Here is a 6,485-nt window from a genome sequence, read left to right on the forward strand (position 1 = left end):
GTTGCCTACATCACAGTAGAAGTTATTAGATGTTGCCTACATCACAGTAGAAGTTATTAGATGTTGCCTACATCACAGTAGAAGTTATCAGATGTTGCCTTCGTCACAGTAGAAGTTATTAGATTATTAGAACATCTGATAATTTATACTATCACAGTAGAAGTTATCAGATGTTGCCTAACATCACAGTAGAAGTTATTCCTGTGCTGTTGCACCTGGCCAAGGTTCAGCAAGTGCGTCCTCATATACTGTGGCAGGAATTGAATGTTCGTCATCGAAACAGGAGAGCGGATGAGCCTTCATCAGTTGAACACTCCCCCTCTGTCTGTAGTGGTTCTTGGGGGGAAGTTGGACTCCTGTGAGGACTGGACTTCACCTGGTTCTCATTGCTTCTCCTGAGAGGGCTGACAGAACTCTCCTCTGACTGTGATGTTTCTGAACTCTCCATGGAGATTTCCTGAACCTCCTTTCCACACATGCAGACGTTGGAGATGCCTTCGCCCACAGACGAGAGGGACTTGCTGATGCTGCTGGGCTTTTTTGGTCGTCGTGTCAGTTTCCATTCGACACGGGAGGCAATGCAGTTCCCAAGTTCTCGTTCCTCTAATTTCATGGCCAACACCACCTTTTTTAAACCGCCCCACATCACACACAGGTCATTGAAAATGGCCTTGTCAACTTTTTCTAATGTTTTCGGATCAAAATCGACATCCTTGACGTCGATCCACGTTCTTTCAAACAGACGCATAGTGATGAGCTTGATTTCTGCAGTCGTCCAGGTCAGATCTGTTTTTTTGAATATCTGCGAAACCAGCGCCTCCACGAATACCTGAACTGACCTTTCCTTTAGTTCTTGCTGTGCTGTTGCACTTGGCGCAAGTTCAGCTGCGTCCTCATATGCTGAGTCAGTTGTTGGAAGTTCATTATTGAACCAGTAGAACGGATGATACTTAGGGTACATTTTGTGTGAGTCGATCTTATCATTCATCTCTCTCATGAAAGACCACATTTTGTTCATTATCTCAGCGTACGTGTCACAGCGTGACTGACTGCAAAATGTCCTGTTTCTGATTTCTTCTGGAATGATCACGGGCTTCATCCCATATGTTATGTAACTGAGGAGGTAATCCCTAACTGAATTTTTGATTGTACATCTGACGATGTTTGAGCAATAATCACTCTCCTCTTGATCGATGTATGACATGATTTCAACACAGTGGCGATCTGAGATATCCATTCCTGTTGGAAATATCTTTTTATATCTCTTTTGGTCTTTCAGAATTAGCCAAAGAAAGTATTTAGCAAGTCCTTCAACCTCCGGAGAGATTTCCTTTTTTGACAGATCACGCTCAATGCCTGTCAATGCCTCAATGATCTCGATTATTGAATCTTTAATCTCCTCAATGATAATTTCAAGATGTTCAACCTCCCACACCATGCGTGGTGAGGCCGAATATCTATCGTAAAGATGTCCAGCGTGTATATCTTTCATGCCTTTGAATTTACTTGGCTTACCCGGTTTTTTCAGCCAGTACTTCATCATGTCCCTAAAAGTACGACATTTGCCTTTCAAATCATAATACATCTCAATTTCTGGGAGATTAGGCCGTTGGGAAATTATCTCCAGTTCGCGGTCCAGTGGGGATCTGTCTAGAGACAGAGTTTGTTTTGGCTCTACAAGGCTTTCATGATATAACATTGGTTTAAAAAGGATTTCAGTCCTTGCTTCCAGCTCGCGATAGGTCTGGTAATGTTTGAGTTCATACTCAAACTTACATAGTTGACCCTGAGATTTGAAGTACTCACTCAGCATTTCAAGTTCTTCATTCACAGGATGAAGTTTTAAATGTGACTCAGAGCCTTCATCGGGAGTGATGTCCGGATTAATTACAGGCTCTTCACTTGGAGCAATAAAGAATTCTTTCTGTGCTTTTGCACCTGGCCAAGGTTCATCAAGTGCTTCCTCATATACTGTGGCAGAAATTGAATGTTCGTCATCGAAACAGAAGAACGGATGAGCGGATGAGCCTTCATCAGTTGAACACTCCCCCTCTGTCTGTAGTGGTTCTTGGGGGGAAGTTGGACTCCTGTGAGGACTGGACTTCACCTGGTTCTCATTGCTTCCTTTGAGAGGGCTGACAGAACTCTTCTCTGTCTGTGAGGTTTCTGAACTCTCCATGGAGATTTCCTGATCCTCCTTTCCACATATGAAAATGTTGGAGATGCCTTTGCCCACAGACGAGAAGAACTTGCTGATGGTGCTGGGCTTTTTGGGTAGTCGTGTCAGTCTCCATTCGACAATGGTGGCCAAACAGTTTCCAAATTCTCGTTGCTCTAATTTCATGGCCAACCGCACCTTTTTTAAACCGCCCCATATCACATACAGGTCTTCGAAAATGGCCTTGTCAAGTTTTTTTAATGTTTTGGGATCCAAATCGACATCCTGAACTTCGATCCACGTTCTTTTAAACAGACGCATAGTGATGTCCTCGATGTCCGCAGTCGTCCAGGTCAGATCTGTTTTTTTGAATATCCGCGAAACCAGTGCCTCCACGAATACCTGAACTGACCTTGCCTTTGGTTCTTGCTGTGCTGTTGCATCTGGCGCAGGTTCATTGACTGCGTCCTCATATGATGAGCCAGTTGTTGAACGTTCGTCATTGAACCAGTAGAACGGATGATACTTAGGGTAAATTTTGTGTGAGACGATCTTATCATTCATCTCTCTCATGAAAGACCACATTCTGTTCAGTATCCCAGCGTACGTGTCACAGCGTGACTGACTGCACAATTCCCTGTATCTGATTCTGTCTGAGATGATCACAGGCTTCATCCCCCCATTTCCTAAGTAACTGAGGAGGTAATCCCTAACTGAACTTGTGATTGTACATCTGACGATGTTCGGGCAATAATCACTCTCATCTTGATCGATGTATGACATGATTTCAATACCGTAGCGATCAAAGGAAAACATTCCTGTTGGAAATATCTTTTTATATCTCTTCTGGTCTTTCAGAATTAGCCAAAGAAAGTATTTAGCAAGACCTTCAACCTCCGGAGAGATTTCCTTTTTTGACAGATCACGCTTAATGCCTGTCAATGCCTCAATGATCTTGATTATTGAATCTCTAATCTCCTCAACGATAATTTCAAGATGTTCAACCTCCCACACCATGCGTGGTGAAGTCGAATATCTATCGAAAAGACCTCCGGCGTATTTATCTCTTATGCCTTTGAATTTACTTGGCTTATCCGGATTTTTCAGCCAGTACTTCATCATGTCCCTAAAAGTACGACATTTGCCTCTCAAATCATCATAGTCTGTGAGATCAGGCTGTTTGACGTGGCCCAGTGGGGATCTGTCTAGAGACAGAGTTTGGTTTGGCTCTAAAAAGCTTGCAAAGCTTGGCAAAGGTTCAGCAAGTGTGTCCTCAAATACTGAGGCAGTCTCCTCCATATGTGATTTGCCCATCAGCATTTCCTCTATAGTCAGCATCTCCATCTGTGATCTTTCTAGTCTATCCATGGTTTTATTCTGATCTTCGATGTCTACTCGTGTTAGGATAGGTACAATAACGCGTCACTGTCTATGAAAGACATGAAAGGATCAAAGACACCACAAGACGTGACGTCACAAAGGCTCGAAGCCGAACGCAATTCTTCTTCGTTAGTTTTTTGCGTCTTCTTCTTCTTCTTTTGATATCCCGGTAGATTGGTTGCCGTGAGACGCTATACTGCCCCCTATAGTTCAGTGTTGATTACTGCATCCCCACTGGTGCAATCAAATGTAAAAATTAAAAGACACCACAAGACGTGACGTCACAAAGGCTCGAAGCCGAACGCAATTCTTCTTCGTTAGTTTTTTGCGTCTTCTTCTTCTTCTTCTTTTGATATCCCGGTAGATTGGTTGCCGTGAGACGCTATACTGCCCCCTATAGTTCAGTGTTGATTACTGCATCCCCACTGGTGCAATCAAATGTTGTAAAAATTAAAAAGAAACTTCAGTCTTCAAAAGACTCACAAAGAAGAATCCTGTCAAGTCTCGTGAAGCGGGAATTTGCAGCCCACTGTCACGGACTGGTAAATTACATTTCACTATATTTGAAACATGAACCGTTTGCTTATTATTTAGCCCGCTAGTGCGGCCACTTTACTGTTTTAGCTGGTGGCTAACGAAACCGTTCATAATCAATGCTGATGCTAATCAGGCTAATTGCTGATTTGTGTACTGTTGACATGTTTTAACCAGCGATAAACACATAAATAATAATAATAAATAAATAATAATAATGCATTTTATTTGTAGCGCACTTTTCATTCAGAGAATCTCAGAGTGCCACAGAGCCAGTACATAGTTAAAACATAGTAGAAACATATTGTAATAAAAAAAACTAATAAGCACAATAGAGAACAGTGAAAGAACAGAAACACAAAAGAAATAGCTGACCCTGATTTATCACAAGGTCAGAAACGCCTTCCTGAATAAAAAGGTTTTTAGGCCAGTCTTAATATATGATATGTTATTGATTACACAAAGTTTGAATAAAAAACCCACCGCTGAATAAACTAATAATAAACCTTAGACGTATACAAAATAAAAAAATAAAAAATATGCAGTTGTTTGTTGTCTACTGTACTGTCTTGACAAGTAGATTATACAGTATTTACATGTTTTCACCTCCCGCAGAAATGTAACCGTCAACAAAAATCCCCACAAAACGAAGGAATTAGCTTGTCATTTTAGCCAGCTAGATTTGTGTTCATTTGCAAGTTGTTATTTCAACGTTTGATACTTTACTTAAGCAGCTAGCTGGCTATAGAGCTGCAGTTGACAATCATTTCTAACATTGATTAATCTAATGTTTTATTAATGGGGAAAAATCACTATTATTATATCCATCATAATGTATCAGATGTGAACAATCTTTAGATCCCTGGTTTGGTCCGACAAGCGGTCCAACACTTGGAGAAATTACATTTTCAATCATATCTGATAAACAAAAGCATAAAATCCTCACATTTGGACCTCTTAGTTCTATGCTTAGTTTGTCTATTCGGCTGTTAAAGACGCAGCAGCACTCTTCTTGATATTGTCTTCTTGTCAGTATTATACTTCAGTACATTGGTCTCACTTAAACCAACAATATGCTGACAATAAACCAAACAACAAAATGTAAAAAAAGATCTGTTTAATAGCTGTTGGCCTCCAGTCAGAGGCTCAGTGGTCAATACACGACCTCTTCCTCTTTACTTTTTTTAATGTCATTTCTGGCTTTTAAGAGAGCGCAGCACTCTGAGGGAGAATCAGCCACAGTGCGTGCACTCCTCCTTGGACTCAAAGACCTCTTCAGACAATTTAAGGCATCACCTTGTAACCTGTGTTGGGAATTTTTCCCTATTCTGAAGGGGGAGCTGGGCAAGAAGCAGGAGGAGCACATGTGCCGGGGTGAAACCACACCCTCTTCCACGCTTCCCTCCATCCCTCTCTCTCTATATATAAAAAGATAACGCAGAATATGTCAATCACGAGCCTGTTGATTGAACAGCAGCACTGGATCTGGGTCTCTGTGAGATAGAAAAGCAGACATGTTTTGACATAAATCTCCAGCCGGTTCAGAACAAAACAAACGCGTCACATGAAATGTTCAATTATGTACGCTCGAGCTACGCTTTTGTGTGGTAAAAATACTTTGATATTTCAGCGAAGGACAATGAGTGAGGAAGCCAAACATGTTGTGCAAAGAATACGTGGTGTGCAGCTTAAATAAGAAAAAAGTGCACTGCATGAGTTGGAAATTATAAATATGAATTACAAAGAAACATGCAGTACAGTTATTAGTGAAACGTTTTTACAATATCTCAAATAAAAGTACACAATGCAGGAAAATGCACCCTGTAAGTAGTACACAATGATATACTGTATTACTAGATTATCATCACTGATGTGTAAGTATTGTTGTATTGATGTAGTTAGCCTATTATACTGCTGGACAGTATAATCTACACTCAAACAAAGTACCTCAAATCTGTACTTGAGTTATTTACTTAGTTACATTCCACCCGTGTGTATATATATGTGACTTTCAATTAGCACAATTTATGCGCTAATTTATATGATTTTAAATCCCAAAACTACTAAGGTAAGTCATCATTTGTAGTTATGGCTGTATAAAGTTATATTTTTTCTCTTCTGCTGGTTGAGTAAGTGAAAAGATTACTGTTGGACTCTGTAGAGTCTCACTTTTCATACTACATTGTGTCTGCAGGTAGCATGAAGTAGCAGAATTGCTAATGTTAGCAGTACTATGCACGCATGTAGTTTTAACATGCTAGGTGTTTAATGTTGATATTTTGCTTAATTTAGGAAAAAAAAAAAAAAAATTGTTATATGCCTTCAGCAGAGCTTCTCCGCTATGTGTGTATGCAGGATGAATATGTTGAACATGTTCTTATCTGGTGTTTGTAGCAATGTGGGCAACTACCCC

The sequence above is a fragment of the Pholis gunnellus genome (genome assembly GCF_910591455.1).
Source record: "Pholis gunnellus genome assembly, chromosome: 2".
NCBI classification, from domain to species: domain Eukaryota; kingdom Metazoa; phylum Chordata; class Actinopteri; order Perciformes; family Pholidae; genus Pholis; species Pholis gunnellus.